This window comes from Pelophylax lessonae (assembly GCF_965119305.1).
Source record: "Pelophylax lessonae genome assembly, chromosome: 8".
Lineage (NCBI taxonomy): Eukaryota > Metazoa > Chordata > Amphibia > Anura > Ranidae > Pelophylax > Pelophylax lessonae.
In genome coordinates, this window is record NC_138775.1 from 108,524,056 (window position 1) to 108,545,675 (window position 21,620).

General features: G+C 47.8%; 1 protein-coding gene across 4 annotated transcripts in view; it reads right to left on the minus strand.

The window, feature by feature from the left end:
• The window catches only part of TNRC6B (trinucleotide repeat containing adaptor 6B), a 754,281-nt gene that overhangs the window by 119,197 nt on the left and 613,464 nt on the right, over positions 1-21,620 (minus strand). The window lies entirely within an intron of this gene.

Sequence of the window (21,620 nt, forward strand, 5' to 3'; positions counted from 1 at the left end):
TGTTCTCTTTTAGACAGCAGCCTGCAAAACCTTGCGGCCAAAAGAGGAATCCGAAGATGCCAACACGTCTACTTTGTAGAATTTTTAGAACATGTGCACTGACGACCAAGTTGCCGCCTTGCAAACTTGCATCACTGACGCTTGAGGCGAAAAGCCCAGGAAGCACTCAGTGCACTAGTAGAGTGCACCTTCACAGGCAAAGAAGGGACCTGACCCTTCAGGGAATAAGCCTGAACTACCGTCTGTTTGATCCATCTGAATATGGTCACAGTAGACGCAGCCAATCCTTTACGAGATCCTTCGGTAAGGACAAATCGAGCATCTGATTTTCTGCATGACTCAGTAGCCGCCAAGTAAACTCGAATTGCCCACACCACATTCAAAGAATAATTTCCTTGGAATGTTTTGGCTTAGGACAAAGTCTAGGCAGCACAATGTCTTCATTCAAATGAAAACCAGAAACCACCTTAGGAAGAAACGACTGATTAGTTGTCCAATACACAACAACCGTCCAATACAACGGAAGAAAGGACTTGCCCTGGCGTAGTGCTAACGAGTGAAGCCACCATAGCAGAGCACTCTGAGTTGTGACTCACTTGAATCAAAGTGTCCTAGAACTTTGGATCTTTGTTCCATTTGACGAGAATCTCACTTTGTAAGGGTCCCGCGTGGAACTGAGAAAACTGAACCGCCTCGAAGGTTGACACCATCAGACCTAAGGCCCGAATGCAAAAACGCAGAGAGGGCAGATTGTTAGCCAACAGCAAAAGGATCACCCCCTGCAACTTGTGCAGCTTGTCTGGAGGAAGAAAGACCCTCGTGCAAAAGAGGAATCCAGAGTCAGGCCCAGATAATCCAGTCTTAATGAAGGTATCAGGGCAGATTTTTTTAAATTGACGTTCCAACTGAACTCTTGCAGAGTCCGTACAGTGATCGTCAAGTCGCCCAACAGGGCTGAATGAGAGTCCGCCCTCAATAGGAGATCATCCAGGTAACCCATTACCAAAATCCCCCGTTGGAGAAGTAATGCCAACACCGGAGCCAGCACCTTGGTAAAGACCCTGGGGGCGGAGGCGAGACCAAAGGGTAACGCTTCAAATTGATAATGCTCCTCTCCTACAGCGAAGCAAAGAAAACGCTGGTGTCCGGCGTAGATAGGGATGCGTAGCTATCCTTGATATCTATAGAGGCCAAAAAGTCTCCTTGGTGTAGAGACGCCACTACCGTTCTAATGGATTCCATTTGAAACTTCTGTACCAGCACAAAGCGGCTCAGAGCCTTGAGGTCCAGAATTGGACGTACTTTGCCTTCTTTTCTGGGCACAGTAAACAGGTTTGAATAGAATCCTTGAAAGCGTTCCCGAGAGGGACCCGTCACAACCACCCCTTGCTCCTGCGTGCCGAAAGCACGAAGGGGCCGCCTGTATGCTGAAAAATAAGGGCCCTGTCTATTACACGGTGACTTGCCCTTAGTGGATTCCAACATAGACCCAAATAGGGGGAGATCTGTAGAGCCTTTTTAGAAACCTGATCCGCAGACCAGCTTTTTAGCCACAACATGTGTGGTTACCATTTTTACGTTTAGAACAACGCCACTGACGCATGACAATTTTGACACGGCATGCGGGAAAAAGGGAGTACCTTTGCCGCCTTTAAGGCATCTGCGGGCCCCGAGGGGAACGGCGCCGCCATGTTTAAATTTTCTGCACCGATACAATCAGTGCATCCACCAGCGCCCTTGCAGTAAAAAAGGAATCATCCTCACTGTAGAGCACCCAAAGTGAGTGGACGCAGACCATATGCTAAGCTCACCCTGAGAGCATAACAAGCAGGGAAGGTCGCCGACCGCAGTCTCGCAAGGAGACGCCGGGCCTTAAGACCATAAATGACATAAGAGGACATAGCTCCCTATAAAGGGGAAGAGGAGGCCACCTGTAACGCAGACGCAGAGTACCCACACACAACAATGTCCCCACGGCACCCCCCGATTCAAGGGGGGCGCCAGGCAGTCCAAGTCCATCCCCCCGAGGGGGGGGGTTAGGACGGATGCCCATCTGCTGCTCTATCACCCCGGTCAGCAGCTTGGTCAGCCAGCCACTGGTCAGCTCAGTCAGGTACTTCGGACAGCTTGACATGGTAGTCGGACAGCTGCGAGTAAGCCGCGGCCTAAATTTTTGGCCTGATCCAGCCACGTAAAGGCACAGACCTGCGGATGAAGAAACATCCGCTCTCCCCTCAAGCCTATAACCGCCGTAGGGAGCCCAAAAGACATCCCTGCCCCAGTCACTAATCCCAAGGGGGGCTGGAACTTGCTCAAAGACCCCCGTGTGCGATCCGGACTGCCCGGTCAAAAACAACTGCATCCATCCCCCCTTACTGGAGCAAGTGGCAAAGCCTAGTGCTGGGCTATAACCTACGAAAGCTCGCTGGCTGTACTGGGAGACCTTAAGGATCTAGCATATCCAGTCTGAAACCCAGGTAGGCTGTTGATTGCAGTTCTCTCAGGAACATAACTAGCTAAAAAATTAAATTTAACAAAGGTTTCCTTTAAAATAAAAAAGACAAACTAAGACTGAATTCCCAGCCGGTGTATGTCTGCAGGGACTGCCCCATAGGCGTGAAAAAGCTTTTTCCTGCCTAGTGTCCTACTCCTGTAGGGGGCAGCATAACCCAATGGTCAAGAAGATATGGAGCTGCGTCTGTCATTTTTTACTTACCGTAAATTCCTTTTCTCTTAAGTTCATTGACGGACGCAGTTCTCTCTGATCCATATCAGTAGGATAATACTGCCCCATACAGGAATAGGACACTAGGCAAGAAAAAGTTCTGGCTATGCCTATGGGCAGTCCCGGAGGGTACACCGCCCTCTCTATTCCTGCATAGGATATCAGTTTTGTATCAAAGCAGTGTCAGAAAAGTAACACCAACCCAACTCAAAATAGAGGGACGGGTACCTCGTCCATCAATGAACTTAAGAGAAAAGGATTTTACGGTAAGTTAAAAATCCAGTTCTCTCCATCGTTCATTGACGGACGCAGTTCTCTCTGATCCATATCAGTAGGGACGTCCCAAAGCAGCGCCATAAAATGAGGGGTGGGAACAGCAGAAAAGAACAAGTCCCTAAGGCCAAACTTAGCCGACCAGGCATATTAAAACTGACATCCTATGCAGTAAGAGAGACCCTCCGGGACTGCCCATAGGCGTAGCCAGAATTTTTTTCTGCCTAGTGTCCTACTCCTGTAGGGGGCAGTATTACCCTACTGATATGGATCAGAGAGAAATGCGTCCGTCAATGAGCGATAGAGAAATTGGATTTTATGTAGTATTAAGGAAGATGCCAGCTGCTGGATTCTTTCACAAGATGCATTTGCAGAAAAGCCCAGCCACCACAGTATTACCAAATGATTGGCTCGACATGAAGGGTATCCATAAAGTAGCAGAATCACTCTGATTCACTAAAGTTTAACTTCATCCTTTTTCTGTACGCCATTTTTTAATATAAACAACCCTGATTCATTACAACTTTAGCACTCTGATGACATCATACGCAATACTAAGAAGATACGCTATGTGCATTTTGCAGCTGATCAATTCAATTTAGATATTAGTGGTGGTTCACAATGAAAACGCACGATTCCTGGTGTAAACTGGCACTCAAAGTGAAAACTGACACAGATAAGTTTTTCTTCATGAAACCAGGTGATTTTTGCCTTGCGTCAAGTAAGATGAAGCTTTTATTGAAGGTTTATCTGGATTGTTGGTTCCCCATTAGATTCAATTATATGTAACTCACGTGAAAATTTCTTGGGTACCAGAAGGCCACACACATAGCTCCCAACTGTCCCTGATTTAGAACAAAGTTCCCTTTGTCCCCCTTTCCTCCTCATTTGTCCCTCATTTTGGTCTGATCTATATATAGTTGTATATAGATGTAGCACCCTCCTAGTTAGGTAGGTGCTAGGTAAAGCATATATTGCTCCTGCTGCTTATCAGGGGAGCCTAATCTATTAGGTTGCCTGTCACATGTTTCCAGGTGCGATTCACTGGGTCTGAGGGAGTGTCCCCACTGCATCCAATGGGGGTGCGTGTTGGACAATGGAGGAAACCTAGCCAGTGACACGTTTTATGGCAGCCCCAGTGGGAGGGCATTCTCGCAATGCATCCTGGGATTGACCATAAATACTGAGGGTACATGTGACAGGGCGTCTTTGGCGGGAAACACAGTCCCTGGAAAAGGTGGAGCTGCTGGGAAAAAAAGCGTCCATGAGTACTGAGGGACCTGCCAAAGGGTGTGGCCCAGGAAAGGGGACCACTCCAGTGAAGTCAGGGGATCAAGGAGCTAGCTCACACAGAGAGAAACTAGAAAGTTGTTCAGGCAACGCAGGCTGCACTGAGCATGTCTATATATAGGAAAGCAGACTGGGAGGTAGGTCAAAAAGTGAAAGAAGTTTAAGTGATATAAAATCAACAGTAGAGCAGGCGACACCCATAGGTGAATACAAAAGCCAACAGTACATGCAAATGAAATCACAGATCTAGCGGAACCATTGCAGCAAGGAGGCAAGAATTTCACAAAAAAACGTCAGGCTAGACTGTGACCGCTTCCATATTTGATAATGTAGATATTCGCCAGCACACCAAGGGTCTTCAATTTTTTCCAAACAGTTTTTAATCAAAGAAAGATCACATCATAAAACATAGTGTAGTGCTGCGTTTTAGAGTGACGCGGGACCCCTTTGTCGGCATGTGATAAATAAATGCAGTTGTGCATAAGTATTTAAGTGAATATCAACCAATCAGAGCCAGAACAAATGGCCCCTCCCATCCAAGAAAAGCATATGCGTCGTCAGTCCCACCAAAAACATATACAAATGTCACATATGTACAGGCTGAGTTTGTCAACTATGCCTGGGGAAGCAAGGCAATATGGCAGTGCTGGGGGTCTCTTTGGCCCTCTAAACATTTGTACATGTACTTTGTGTATTGATCAGGCGCATCTGCCTGATCGGAGGAATCATGATGGCGTTGTTGGTTGCCAAGCAACCAGCCGGGTAAGCCAAACCACTAAAAAGTGCCAGCGCTGCATGCTCACATGTGCCCTGTCATCGGCATTGATCGCCATGCAACCAACTGAGCCTGCCTATCAGCTCCAGGGACCAGCCATGTATGCTCTATGCGGCTGGTTTTAACTCGGATGACCAGGGAGGCCAGTCAGTGAGGGCCACTGAGGCCATGGTAACCAATGAGCTCATCATGCCCATCCACTGTCACTGACCATACACTGAGCCAATACAGGGAGAGGGAGGAAAAAGATGTGCAAATACGAGAAGTGAGAAAGAAAGCCAGGAACAGAAAATAACTCAGAAAGTTGAAAGGAGCCGAAAGGAGGAGTGGAAGGAAAGGATATATGGCATATTGGTATAGAAAGTGGGAGCCAAGGATCAGCATGAAAAATGGAGAAAGATGCATATTTGTGCTCATCACAATAGATACATATTTGTGGTCATCTCAGAAATCAAACAAAGACCATGGTCTGCAGGACCCTGAGAGATATGCAAACAGGTGGCAAAAGGCTGCAGGCTGGGCAGCAGGGATGTAGAAAAACTTCAGTAATATTCACCTACATTTTATTGCTTAACTTTGCACGCTTTCTGGAATATCAGCAGGTGAGAGGGTGTGAACATGCCAGTCTACATGGGAAAATGTTTGTATGCAAATTACTGTATCAGCAGAGAAAAGTGCATGATTTTTGATTGTACATTATTTATTGTTATAAGGCTAAACACAGTGAAAAATAAAAATAAAGGACTATGTCTAGGGTACCAGTAACAAGGACTTTTACTCAACTAATCCCTTGTCCTCCCAGCAACTGGCACTCTTCTTTTCAAACTGACGCCCTGGCTTGTGGGCGATCCCTGTGTTCTCACATACAGTGCAGGGCTACTGGCCCTGCATTGTACAGAATGAAATCAGAATGCAAACAGTTGGAATGCGTTAGAAGGAGGCTGTAGGGGCCAGTCAAATAGTGTGGAGGAATCCTGCAGGAGTAAGGGAATAGGGATATAGAAGTTCTTTTTACTTGAACCCCAGGCATACACAGCCATTATATCACTGCAGTACAGCGGTAGCCCCCATTGCAAGAAAGTCCTCCCCCCTTTTCTCCAACATTCAGCTTTATACACATTTTTGTACTTTGCAATTTAGAATATCAGAACAAACAAAAGCCATAGATGGATTGCTGGGCCTCCTTTAGGATGGAAGCACATAGTGTGTGCTTCAATGCAGTGGGATTTTCAGAAAACCAAGCACTAGGCTAGTGGTAACAGCTGTTGCATTAGGCTTGTGACAGGTTCACTTTAAAGTCTAAAAAAGCATGACATCATTGAAAACTATATAAAAGGCAGATTATGCATCTACGATGTCTAACACTTGTAGAACTGAGACAATGTTCATGTATTAAAATTTGACAGTTCCGGTCTTAAAAAAGCAAATGTATGACAATTTCCCAAGTGGTTCACACAAATCAGCACTTCACAGATACGATCACATTGTCCGATTCTGTGAAGAGTCTTTTGATCAGATTGTTACATATATGGTCACCTGGGATATCATCATCCAATATTTGAGGTTTTTGAGCATATGAAGTTGTACTGCTTTGGATGCAAGTTCCGTGGTGGATCTGGTGCTGGAATTTGGAGCTTACCCTATCCTGGTGGTTGCTTTCATGCCCTATGTCCAGTTGACCTTCCGTAACAGGTGGTCTAAAGTTCTGGTAAGGGAATTACCTTATTTGAGCACATGGTGATCGTCAGGATTGTGTCTTCACTAATGGTGTTGGAATCCTTTTGCATTCATTTCTGCACTTCAGCATCTGGTCTCACAGACTTTATCTACTTTGTTTATTCATTGTCACCTGCTATTGTGGCGCTGTACCCGAATACACATTGCTGTTGGTCTGATAATACCTTTGTACTGGCAGCCTATATGTTCACGTATTGAGCGCAGCTATCTTCTCCTTTTTGTTTGCTTCAATGCAATGCAATCTTTAATCCTGAACTTCAAGTAAATATAAAAACACTCCAATTATATAGGGACTAAAAAGCTGGATTTTTGTCTTACCATAAAATCCTTTTCTCTGAGGTTCACTGACAGACACAACATCAATTCCTCAGACCATTGGGTATTTTACGGTGACTCTTCAGGAGTAGGACTAGGAGGAAACCTTTTTGGTTATGCCCCTGGGGCAGTCCCAGAGGGTATACCATCACTTCCTGCTGTAGGACTTCCAGTTTGTAACAAGCAGTGTCAGAAGAACAAATAACCCAACCCCAAAAAAGAGGGGTGGGTGCTGTGTCTGTCAGTGAACCTCCGAGAAAGGATTTTACGGTAAGACAAAAATCCATTTTTTTTCTTTCATTCACTGACAAACACAGCTTCAATTTCTCATTGGGATGTCCCAAAGAAGTGTCAACATGAGGGGTGCGAAAAAACACAGCAAACGCAGAATTCCCAACAAGGCTAAACATAGCCAACAAGGTAACAACAGAAGCTCAACAAGGTACATCTGGAGCTCACCACCAGAAAACATTTTCACCCTCAAGAAGCGGAAGCCTCCGCAACTGCAGCCCCAAAAAACTTTGCAGCCAAACGCCATATCCGAGGATGCATCCACCTTATAAAATTTTGTGAATGTGTGTACAGACGATCAAGTTGCCGCCTTGCACACGTGAACCACTGACGCCGGATGACGGAAGCCCCACTAAGCACCCTCGTAGAATGCGTCTTAACAGGAAAAGGAGGAACCTGACCTTTAATGGAGTAGGCCTGCACCACCGTCTGCCTGATCCATTTAGAAATGATCGCAGCAGATGTGGCCTGCCCCTTACAAGGTCCATCCGTAAGAACAAAAGAATCGGATTTCCTAATCGGTTCAGTCACTGCCAGGTAAACCCGAATCAGCTGTACCACATCTAAGGAATGTAAGGCAATTTACTTAGGATGTTTAGGCTTGGAACATAGGGACGATAGCATAATATCTTCATTCAAATGAAACCCCGAGACAACCTTAGGAAGGAACGCCTGACAGGGTCGTAACACCACTTTGTCCCTATGAATCACCAAGTAAGGTGACCGACAGGACAACGCAGCCAACTCCCGACACGCGGAAGTAATAGCCACTAAGAAAGCCACCTTCTGCGACAAGGTGAGCAGAGGAATTTCCCAAATATTTTCAAAGGGAGGCCTTTGAATCACCGAGAGAACCGAATTGAGATCCCACGGTGGTACCAGAGATTGCACCAGAGGAGCCAGATGGAGAACTCCCTGCACAAAAGTGTGAACCAAAGACTTTGCTGCCAACGGCCTTTGGAAAAAAAATAGCCAAGGCGGAAATCTGGCCCTTGATGGTTCCCAGAGCCAAACATTGATCTACACCCAATTGTAGGAACTCCAACAGGCGAGACAAAGAAAAGGAGCGGGGCGAAACCCCCCCCCCCCCCCCGAGACTCACACCAAGTATTATACGCCTTCCAAACTCTATGATAAACCATCCTGGAAGTAGATTTCCTAGCTATAACAGTGTAGGAATCACTGACTCTGACAGCCCTTTGTCTTTCAGCACCTGGCTTTCAATAGCCAAGCTGTTAAGCCAGCGACCCTAAAGCAGCATGCGTACTAAGACCGGCGAGGCCAGTCTGGTGCCACCAGAATGACTGGAACCCTTCTACCTCGATTCTGCGTAGCAGTCTCGAGAAAAGTTGTATTGGAGGAAAGGCTTAAATCAGATGATACTGACGCCAAGGATCCCCGAGACCTTGACACCAACCTCTGTAGCTTCCTGTTGAGACGGTAAGCCAGCAGGTCCACATCAGTGGTCCCCCACTGAAGACATAGTTGATGGAAAACCTCTGGGTGAAGAGACCATTCTCCCAGATCCAACGTCTGCCGACTGAGATAGTCCGCTTTGCAATTCTCCACCCACGGAATGTGCACAGCAGAGAGGGCTGGATCATATCGTTCTGCCCACCTCAAGATGCTGGCCACTTCCCTGCCCGCCAGGGCACTCTTTGTGTCCCCTTGATGATTGACATATGCCACAGCCGTAGCATTGTCCGAATGTATCCGCACAGGGCGCCCCTGCAGATGATCTGTCCACTGAGAAAGTCTGATCGCCCGAATTTCCAGGATGTTGATCAGCAACCTGGACTCGCACTCCCAAGACACCTCCCCGTCCAGACAGACTTGCATTCATGGTAATTACAGTCCAATACAGGGGAAGAAAAGATTTTCCCAGATGAAGGGCCGGGGAGCGAAGCCACAATAGGAGACACTTCTTCGAACCCCGAACCCCTGGGACTCCCAGGACCTTAACTCCTGAGTGATGATCGATGGCTGGACAACAGGAACCAGACAGCCTTCTGCAGCTTCAGGAGAGAGAGGAGAAGGAGTGGCCATACCCATGTATATCAATTAGGATAAATATCACAAAGCCTGCAGGGTCTGTGGGACCTGCCTATCTCTGGTGAGCATTTAATCATCATCACATAGCTCACAAGGATCACGAGGTGGAACACCTGGATATAATATTCTCCTTGAAAATCACTAAATGGACTGATATGTTACTATAGTAACACCTACACTTGATAATTGCACTAATTCATAGTGGAATTATTCACTGAATATGTCACCTATATGCATTAGATATCACTAAGTGCGGCACTGATAGATACAAATATCACTAGTGCATATTAATTCACATTTGTTTTGAATTCATTCCTTCACTTCAGCACCAAAATTATATAGACCAGGTACTCTGGACCTGGTACCGCACACATATAAGTTGTCTTATTATATATTTTTTAATGTATTGAATTGTTTTGGCTTTATTCACCACTTCAGCACGTATTTTTCTATCAATCGGGCATATTTATTGGTACATGTTATACCTATGCCTGGTTTAAGCACTGTACACAAATATTTCTGAGCACGGTAACACAAATATAAGATATTGTTTTCACCGTATATTCATTCATTATTGTTTATACACTGTTGGAAAATTTACAATTTGAGGAAGCAGATCATTTTCCTTAAAGTGTCAACATTCTATTAGAAACTAGACGCCTTCACACTCCCATTTTTTATTCACTCCTTGCCCTTAGCCTGTGAAAGCAATGTATTCTTGCCTCCCGCAAGGCCCTTATCGATCTCTTCCATAGAGGCACCAAACAAACGGTCACCTACAAAGGGAAGATCAGTCAGTACCTTTTTAGAAGGCTGGTCAGATGACCAATACTTCAACCAGATCATGCGGCGAAGGCTCACCACTGTCACAGGTAGGCCGCATCCAGGGATGCATCACAAATATACTGTAACCCTTGGATCAATGGATCCGCCAGCTCATAAGGATGTTGACTCCCCTCCAGATTCTGGCGCAAAACCTTAGCCCATTTCGTTTAGGTCTGGGATACCAAGGTGATAGCAAACTGAACCAGCCACAGTGAAGAGGTACTGGACCAGAGCCTCGGCTCTTTAGTCCACGGGGTCCTTAAAAGACGGGGAACCTTCCACCGGCAAAAGTATGGTCTTATTCAGCCTGGAAAATAGAGTCAGACGTTGGAACCATCAGATTTTTCAGAAGAGACTTCTTAAGGGATATCTACTAGCAAAACGCTTAGGTATTCCAACCATGCGTTTCGGTGAACCCCACTGACTAGTGACAATTTCGCCAAAATAGGAAGGAAAGGAATAAAACCTTATTCACTTTGGAAGATTTATGGGTGCCAAATTACAACCGCTTCACCGATTCAGCAGCAGCTGAGTCCTCCAACTTTAAAGTTTCCCGCACTGATACAATCAGGGCCTCCACCAGCACTTTTTCATGCGCGGCTGCAGAGGGGGAGAACTCATGCTCGTTATTAGAGTACTCAACGTGTATGGACGCAGACCCGGTGGGCTAACTCTCGTCCGAGGCGGCCAAATCTACCTCAGAATCTGAGAAAGCAGAGGATACAGGTGAAGGTGGGGGGCGCGCTTCTTGCCAGGTCTCCTTTGAAGGGCCATATCTACTTTGGCTACTAGTGACTGCAGGGCTGCTGTCATGGCTGCCAGGGCAGACTGAGACCCACAATGTCCCACAGCTTCCAGGAGTGTATCGGGTGGTGAAATGCTCTCCATTACCATAAATGGTTAAGCGGAATCACGCTGCTCAGCAAAATAAAAAAAAGATTTTTTTGGGGGAAAAAAAATGGAGGCCCCTTCCCCCCGTGGCACCACAAGAATCAGGGCACCCGCGGCGCTGTATACAGCAGAAGGATAGTGTACCCCCAGAGACCCGCCACCACCAAGAGGAAACGCTGACCTGACAGTAGAGGCCCCTACAGCCTCAGCACTGTCTCAGACTACAAGGAAAATGGCAGCCAATACAAGTCTATTAGGAAACCAAAAACGAACTACAGAAACATGGCCGCCGAACCTGGAACACAGAGACCACGGAAAAATGGCAGCGTCACGTGGCTCTGCACTGGACCCCAGGGAAAAAGTTCACCTCCTAGGGACCCCCCCCCCTCCAGGACCCCCCCACCCCCCAGGAACAGACAACCCTACAAGGGCCGACAGTAGTATCACCCACCGCTCCTTCAGCCCAGCACCATGTGGCCCCCTACCCAATTTCACCCATGGCCCCAAAAAGGGGGGGGGGGAATAAGGGCACCAAATTTAAGGGGGAACCCCACAAGGAGGAGGGGGGGGAAGGACACAGAGGGGCCTACCATCCCCCGGGAGGGGCAGGTTGCCCGCGACCACCCTAGCAATTCCACAGGAAAGGAGGGGGGGACACTACTCACCATACCATGGGCGCCACTCCCAGCAGTCCACCTTTGCTCCATAGGAGTAGCTAGGCAACAATTATTGTTAATACAAAAGCTTTTAGCATAGACACACCCCTAGGGGCTGTCCCCTCAGTCAATACCTCCCTGCACCAGCATTCCCAACTCAGTTTGGTAGCATAGCAGTAAGAGTACACAAAAACCCCAAAAGAGGGGCGGGGGGCGGCGACTGTTGCAGGACTCAGAGAAAGGAATTTTACGGTAAGATTTTACAAAAATTCAGTTTTCTCTTACGTCCTCCGACAGTCGCTGCCCACTTCCAAGTCCTCGCCAATGGGACGTCCCAAAGCAGCGTAGACATGAGGGGTGGGAGACGCAACCGTAGAAAGGCAACGCAGTACCCACAACAGAGAAAGGAACCTTACCACAGTAAGAGAACCAACTGGGCAACAGGAAAACGTGCTCAACAGGAGCAACAACCCAGGAAAAACAAGTAACCCAGGGGCAAAACACCCCAATAACCAAGGGCCCACAAAAAACAAGGGTCCCTAAGAAACTGCCGCACTGAGAACTGTACGGCCAAAGGAGGCATCAGCCGATGCCTGAACATCCACCTTCCGTCTTACACACCTGGGCCACAGAAGCCTGATGACGGTAGGCCCAAGACGTACTCAAAGATCTGGTAGAGTGCGCTTTCACAGGGAAGGGGGGAACCTTCCCCTTCAAGGCATAGGCTTGCCCAATGATCTGTCTGATCCATTTGGCGATGGTCGCAGCCGATGCCGCCATGCCCTTCCGAGGTCCCTCAGGAAGGACAAAGAGGGAATCCGACTTGCGAAAAGATTTAGTAGACGACAGGTAAACCCTGATCGCCCGGACAACATCCAAGGAATGCAAGGCAACCTCCTTCGGATGCTTAGGCTTCGCGCAGAGCGAAGGCAAGACAATGTCTTCATTTAGGTGAAATTCCGAGATCCTTTTTGGAAGAAAAGATGGGTTAGGCCGCAGGACCACCTTATCCTTGTGGATCACCAGGTAGGGAGAGTTGCAGGACAAAGCCGCCAGCTCCGACACCCTGCGAGCCGAAGTGATCGCCACCAAAAAGGCAACCTTCTTGGACAACAGAGACAACGAGATCTCCCTGATCTTTTCAAAGGGAGCCTGTTGTAACACGGACAGAACTAAGTTCAAGTCCCATGGAGGCAAAGGCTCCCTCTTAGGAGGGGCCAAATGTCGCACCCCCTGAACAAAGGTGCTAACCAATGAATTAGACGCCACAGGGCGTTGAAAGAGAACGGCCAGCGCAGAAATCTGACCCTTAAACGTGGCCAACGCCAAACGCTGGTCCACTCCCGTTTGAAGGAAAGCCAACACTCTCGACACCGAGTATGAGCGAGGGGAATACCCCCTGGACTCACACCAAGCAAAATACGCTTTCCAAGTACGGTAGTAAATTTTTCCAGAAGAGGCTTTTCTAGCCTTGATCAAAGTGGGAATGACCTCAGGGGAGAGACCCCTATCCTTCAGGACCTGGCTTTCAACAGCCAGGCCGTTAAAGCCAGCGACTGTAAAGCAGGATGGAATATCGGCCCTTGAGACAGGAGGTCTTCTCGAAGCGGCAGACACCACGGAGCGTCGACTCCCAGATTTACGAGGTCTGCGTACCAAGACCGGCGAGGCCAGTCCGGTGCCACAAGAATCACTGTGTGCGGTTCCGAGGCTAACCTGCGAAGAAACCTGGACAGTAGTTGAATCGGTGGAAAGGCATACATCAGACGATACTGATGCCAGGGTGCCACTAACGCGTCTGAGGCGTCTGCCCGAGGATCGCGCGTCCTTGCCACGAACCTTTCCACCTTGTTGTGCAGACGAGACGCAAACAGGTCCACATCCGGGGAACCCCACTTCGCGCACAACATCTGGAAGACATCCGGGTGAAGGGACCATTCTCCCTGGTCCAGGGTCTGGCGACTCAGATAATCCGCCTGCCAGTTCTCCACCCCCGGAATGTGAACTGCCGTTATCGCCGGGACATGTGTCTCGGCCCAAGACAGAATGTCGGCTACTTCCCGAGCCGCTCGGGCACTCCTGGTGCCCCCTTGGTGGTTGATGTAGGCCACCGCGGTGGCATTGTCCGTTTGAACCCGAACTGGACGGCCCCGAAGCCGGTCCGTCCATCTCAGAAGGCAAAGTTTTATCGCCCTCAATTCCAGAATGTTGATCGGAAGGGAGGATTCCTCCCCCGACCAAGTTCCCTGGGCGGACAGAACGCCCAGAACACCACCCCAGCCCGGCAGACTGGCATCCGTGGTGAGCACCATCCACGATAATGGACGAAAAGACTTGCCCCCCGACACCGCCGGGGACTGGAGCCACCACAGAAGATCCCTTCTGGTGCTGTGGCTCAACGAGATCCGCAGATCCAGGGATTGCGGCCGCCCGTCCCACTCGGCAAGAATCTCCGCGTGGAGACCTCGCATGTGAAACTGGGCAAAGGGGATCGCCTCGAAAGCCGAGACCATTAAACCTAGACATCTCATGCATGTCCGGAGAGACAAGTGCCGGTTGTCCCTGAGGGACCTGACCTCGTCCTGAAGAGTCCGAAGCTTGTCTACCGGTAGGAAGACCTTCGCTTGGTCAGAGTCCAGAATCATTCCCAGGTAGGGAAGACGAACCGAAGGACGCAGAGTCGACTCCGGAGACAGCTGAAGATTTGAGGGAAAAAATCTGCCCGCCGGCCGAGAGAGAAATTCGATCTTGTAACCAGATCGAACGATTTCCTGAACCCATCTGTCCCGAATGTGGGCCAGCCAAGGTTGTAGGAAACCGCGCAGACGTCCCCCCACCCCAGAAACGGGTGAGGGCACCCCTTCAGGCGGAAGTGGTATGGGAAGTCGAACCGGACTGGCCGGACTTCTGCTTCTCCGCCCACGGCTTCTTCTGGGAGCCTTGGCCTTTGAAGGGCTTGCCCTTGGACTGCGACCGAAAGGCACGAAAGGACCCCTGAGAGGGCCTAGACGAGGAATTCCATTTACCACGGAATGACTTATGCTTGTGGGACTGGGGCAGGAGAGTACTCTTGCCCCCCGTAACCCCTTTTATCAGGGTATCCAAAGCCTCGCCAAAAAGGCGAGATCCCGCGTAGGGAAAATCCGCCAGCGTCTTGCGAGAAGATTGGTCGACCGACCAATCCTTCAGTCAAATCAGACGACAGTTCAGTATCGCCACGCTGGACAGGCGCGCAGCCAAGGGAGCTAAATTCAAATCCGCATCACACAAGTACATGACACCCTGATGGATCTGGTCCACCATAGCCAACGAGGTAGGTGAAGCTGAATCAGCCACTAAGGTGCGCCTGAGCATCTTTGTCCAATCTGCAACAGCCTGTGCCGCCATAATGGAAGCAAAAATAGGCTTGAGCATAGAACCAGCCACCATATAGGCATGACGGGCAAGAGACTCCATTCTCCTGTCCGTAGGGTCCCGGAAAACCGGGGTATCCTCAGAAGGCACCGCAGTAGCCTTGTTCAAAATGGCCACCGCGTGATCCACCTGAGGCGCCACACACCAACGCTCGTCGGTGGAGGGCGCAAACGGATAGAGCAGTTTAAACTTATTTGGCACAGTAAAGGGCTTCTTTAAATTGCGCCACTGTTCATTAACCGTATGGTGAAATTCAGCAGGACAGGGAAAAACCTGCGCTGATTTGCGAGTCCTCTGCGTTCCAAAAGAGGACACCCTAGCAGGAGTAGGCTCATCCTCCAGGTGCAAGGTATCCTTTATAGAAGCAATCAGCTCATTCATGAGTGCAAGCTCTTCAGGCGAGCCAGGGGGAGAAACATCAACCCCCTCCACCTCTGCCTCCCCCTCGGACCCCAGAAGGTCCAAAGATGAGCGGGACCCCGAGAAGGGTACGCCAGCCACAGCAGCCACATCGCCCTCTGAATCAGAGGAAACGGACACCCTGGCCCTTTTTGCGGATCGTTCAGCCATCAGCATCTGCACCTGAGACACTAAGGAAGCCACTACATCGGTCAGATCGGCCCCCTCGGGGGGTGCAGCAGCCCCCTGGTCCCCCACCAGGGCGGGGGGAAACTTGCTATCCTGAGAATCCATGCCCCAGCACAGAAAAGTAATAAAGGTACTGGCCCTTTAATACCACGGCGAGCGCAGCCCACCGCACACTACTGTATGCACCGACCCCGCAGGGATAGATAACACTGAGCAAGGATTGCAGGACAAGAAGGTAAAAACCTGGAGAGAGCACACCAGACTGCTGCCACCGATCGCTGTTCCCAGAGAAAGAGGAAGTGATGCAATGCTGGCTGACTGATATAGCCTATGAAGGCTCCGGCAAAATGGCCGCTCGGCTGGGGGAGAAGGCTACAGTAAAATGGCGCCGACATGTGCTCGGACGAGCACCGCCCACCAAAATGGCGGCGAATGGCGCCAAAACACGGCACTGTACAGGGACAAGGCCGGTCATAGTATTCAGGCAAAGAAAATGGCGGATCGCCGCAGCGACCGCCGCACACACACGTCTGCACACAGAGCATAATTCACAGCAGAGCAGGATGGCCCCCCCTCGCAGCCCACAGGAAGTGCAGCCACACAGGGATCTGACAGGGAGCCCGCAGTTAGACATGGGGGGTACTACACAGCCACAGACTGACACCCACATAGAAGGTCCCCACACAGAAGGTGCTTACCGTACCAGATGGCGTGGGGAGCCGTCTCCAGCGGCAAACCGCTATCAAGGCAGACAGGAAGTGCCGCAGCCAGGACGCTGGTGAACTGCAGCCATAGACCGCAGTATGGCGTCCAGTGAGGTAGCCACCTCACAGGCAGCATCCCTGCAGCGAACAGGGATGGGTCGTTCAATGTGCCAGGGTAAAACCTAAGCTGAACGCTCGATGGCAGGCTGGGGATCCATCTGGCTCTCAGCCCTGGGAACCAGGGCGGCCAGTCCGAGACCCAGCTCCGCATGACGATTCTTCATTTGAAGATCCCTAAACTAAGGCTGACAAAATAACAGCTAGTAAAGAAAAGAGAAAAAATACTTAAAATAAATTCAAAGAAAGGGTAGAAGGCTGAGACTGAGCCCCAGCACAGGAAAGCCAGCTACTCCTAAGCTAGGCAAGATCAAACTGAGTTGGGAATGCTGGTGCAGGGAGGTATTGACTGAGGGGACAGCCCCTAGGGGTGTGTCTATGCTAAAAGCTTTTGTATTAACAATTTGTGTTGCCTAGCTACTCCTACGGAGCAAAGGTCAATACCCATTGGTGAGGACTTGGAAGGGGGCGGCGACTGTCGGAGGACGTAAGAGAAATATATATATTTTTTTGTGATGGAATCCGGACAGCCCGACTGGATATCTCCGCCAAGAAGCTGCTTCCTAAGCTCTGGAACACAGGATCCGTGAATCTGGCTATAGTTACCCCAAGAACTCGACAGTACAAGTTTTGGAGTAAAACCAGAATCAAACTGTTTATTGAAACACAAAGCACAAAGAAATATACACTCTGGGAGAACCCCTCCCCCTTAGAGCCAATCCACACAAACATACACATCCCGTAATAAACTTACACAAGGCAGACAGGATCAATAGAACAATGGAATGCAGGTATTCAACAATAACAAACCCCCACCCCACTAGCACGGGTCTATGAAACACGTCTGCAATATCCAAGCAATCTGCAATATATCTTTATATATTTCCTGAGGGACACTGTTCAGAAATATTATTGTCCCAAGTGAAAGAGCCCCTCACTCTTTCAACATAAACCACACATATAGAACCCAGGATAACCGGGGTAACACGAAAGGCTGAGTCCAGTGTGGTTGTACAGCGAGTCTGATTAGTGCAGACCCGACTGGGGTTCTTGGTCACCCTGTGCCCCTAATAGACACAGAATGACTTACACATAAGAGGGGCAGGGGAAGCTGGACAAGTAGTCTCCCAACCTCCCTAAAGCAATCTGGGTTCCACAAGTCCCCCAACCAAAGTGACTCATGTCACATACATATATGCACATATGTATTTGCACAAGAATTTTTAATCCGGAGACCTTGAGGTATGAGGTTCCTCTCTTTGCATCATGAGAGAAAGAAGATGTCTCTATTGATCCGTGTTTCCTTTGTGAACACGCTGGTTAACTGCTTCTTCATGTGGCTATATGCAGTATCTTCCATCATGCTTGAGGTGATTGTAGTCGTATTAGTGCACTTGCGACAGAGACAAAGCGAGAGTACTGTCCGTGATACTTTTTTTATTTGCACGAACATACAATTTTTCAGGACAAGCTTTCGGGGGAAAATATATCCCCTTCTTCAAGGTCCAAGCAGTACTGATTCACAAAAGTATTCTAACAGGTATGTCAACTTCCTAGACACCGTAGTATACATCAGGGATACAAGCTTCATACTTCGATTTACAGGACCCTGACTGACCGATGCTGACTGATGCAGTTATCTCCACAGTTCCAGTTTTCACCCCAACACACTAAACGGGCCGTCATATACAGCCAGGCCATCAGATACCACTGAACATGTTCAGACCCAGAAGACCATTAGCAGACTCCTTCCATAAGAAAGGTTACAAAGACCAAGCCATCAAAACCTGCATAAACACGGCCTTAAAAACCCAAAGAGGAAATCTTCTCCAATACAAAGAGAAAAAAAAAACAAATAACCGTGTACCTCTAGTCACCACATACAATCCAGCACTAGAAGGGATAAAAAAGATAATCAAAGAATTACAAGCCATCATAACAGAGGATGAGACTCTGAAAGGAATATTCCAACAACCTCCATTACTGGCTTTCAGACAACCGCCCAACCTCAGATATAAACTAATCAGCAGGAAACTTCATTCTGATTATGAAGTCACAGATAATGGGAGCAAACCCTGCAATAAAAAACGCTGCAAACTGTGCAACCAGATCAATCTGTCTAAAAGTGTCTCACACACACAAATGGAACCTTAAATATAACAGGATCATACAACTGCAACTCCAGTAATGTTGTGTACCTCATCCAATGCAAAAGATGTAGCAAAGGATCTTACGTAGGCGAAACAGGACAGAAGTTGCAAGCGAGAATGAATTTGCACAGACATACCATCAAGGAACATAAAAAAGATAGTTTCTGCACACCCGTGGGACATCATTTCTCACAACCGGATCACACTATAGAAGACCTTAATGTTTTAGTTCTTAAAGGGAATTTCAGAACTATCCAGGAAGTGAAAACTTTTGAATTAAGAATGATACTTTTTTACACAAAAAAAAAAATGGCCTAAATTTAGATATGGGTTCCCTTACTCATTATTCCATTGCCAGTTACATTTGTTTGTTTGGTTTTCTCTTTTTTTTCCTTTGGCTTAGAGATTGTGTTTATTTTACCATTCTGCTAAATCTTTTGTAAATCAGTACTGCTTGGACCTTGAAGAAGGGGATATACCCCGAAAGCTTGTCCTGAAAAATTGTATGTTCGTGCAAATAAAAAAAGTATCACGGACAGTACTCAATTGTCTCTGTCCCAAGTGCACTAATACGACTACAATCACCTCAAGCATGATGGAAGATACTGCATATAGCCACATGAAGAAGCAGTTAACCAGCCTGTTCACAAAGGAAACGCGGATCAATAGAGACATCTTCTTTCTCTCATGATGCAAAGAGAGGAACCTCATACCTCAAGGTCTCCGGATTAAAAATTCTTGTGCAAATACACTGAACTCTCCTTATGCAGAAGGACTTTGCAGACGCACCAGCGAAAGATTAAGTAACAACCTCATTCACAAACTGTATGGTAAAAGGGAAACAATCAGGAAACAAAAGCAGTCGGTGTTTGAAACCTTAACATCATTGGTCCCTACAAGCATCAACCAAATTAAGAATGAAATGGAAACTTTACAAAAAGACAACTTCAAAAACTAGCCATGAACAGGAAGCAAAAAAAAAACTCCAGAAGCTACACCAAGAGCAGGCCTTGTGGATACAACCAAAACAACATAAAACAAACACAACATCTATATCTCCCGCTATCAGTGACTTTGAATCAGATTCAGAATCTCAAGGTAATATTTGTGTAAAAGCTGACCTGACTGAAAATGTGGATATAACAGAGGGACTTGGAATCCTCAATTTGTCAAATCATAAACTTTCTGAACCAGAAATAACAGCCCTCTCCAAAGACCTCACATTCTGCCCAACCACCAATATTTTACAGGTATTGTCAGATATGGAGGAATTCTTCAGGAGACTAAAGTGGGATACACACTAGTAGAAAATCTGCTGAAAATTCCCGTCCAAAGGTAAAATCGTACGATTTTCGGCTAGTGTGTACACAACTTTCAGCAGCTGATGCCGACATTTTCAACGAAAAAAAAAAAAGGAGGGACAAACACCAAAATTTTTATCGTCTGTCCCCAGACGACCAATTTTCGTTTAATGTGTATGCAGTACGTCCGTGAAAAATCGGATACGAAAGACCGCGCATGATCTGAAGTTGCTGACAACCCGGAAGTCTGGAAACAAACGTCCCAAAAAAAAAAAAAAAATCGGACGAGAAATTTCGTGAACATTTATGCACTGTCAACTAAAAACGGTAATGAATGCTGAGCAAGAGAGAAAAATCTGAGGATATTTTGTCTGATTTCCATCAAGTGTGTACGGGCCTTTAGACTCAAAGAATATTTTCACAGTAATGAAAAGAATCCTAGGACAATAGAAGGCGGCAAAAAGAAAAAGAACAGCAACTTCACACCTCCACAAGGATGCAACCCCCAAACTGGACAACCTATATTGACAGCTTCAGACTGAGCTACATCCCTGATATCAGCCCAGCAAAAGAAAATGTTATACAACCTTTCACCACTGGAGCGAAGAACTGTACACGATTTGCGCAATAATCAGGCCATCATCATCAAACCAGCAGATAAAGGGGGAGCAGATGTTGTGATGGATACAAACAAATATATACAAGAGGGCCAGAGACAGCTGGCAAAAATGGATTTTTGTAAAATCTTACTGTAAAATCCTTTTCTCTTAAGCTCATTGACAGACGTAGTCCTCGTTGATTAATAACAACTCGGGTTATACTGCCCTCTACAGGAGTAGGACTAGACAGGAAAGAAAACGTTCTGGCCACACCTTAGGGGCAGTCCCAGAGGGTATATCCTCTCTCTCTCTGCTACAGCAAATCAGTTATGTCACAAAGCAGTGTTTAGAGAATTTAACCCAACCCAACTCCAGAACAGAGGGGCGGGTACTACGTCTGTCAATGAGCTTAAGAGAAAAGGATTTTACGGTAAGATTTTACAAAAATCCATTTTTCTCTGTCGCTCATTGACAGACGTAGTCCTCGTTGATTAATAACAACTCGGGACGTCCCAAAGCAGTACCACAAATGAGGGGTGGGAAAATGGAAATCAAAATCCAATCTAGAAGGCCCAACCAGTGCCAACTAGAAGTTTTAAAGGCTCATCAATCACAAGATGAGACTCAACTGAAATTCCAACGGAAAAAAACCCTCGAGGTAGACCACCGGTCTCCTCAAATTGCGGCCTGCAAAACCTTGCGGCCAAATGAGGCATCCGCCGATGCCATCACATCAACTTTATAAAATTTCGTAAAGGTATGTACCGACGACCAGGTGGCCGCCTTGCACACCTGGACCACTGACGCCTGATGGCGGTAGGCCCAGGAAGTACTGAGCGCTCGAGTGGAGTGCGCCTTAACAGGGAACGGAGGATTCCGACCCTTAATAGAATAAGCCTGTACCACCGTCTGTCTGA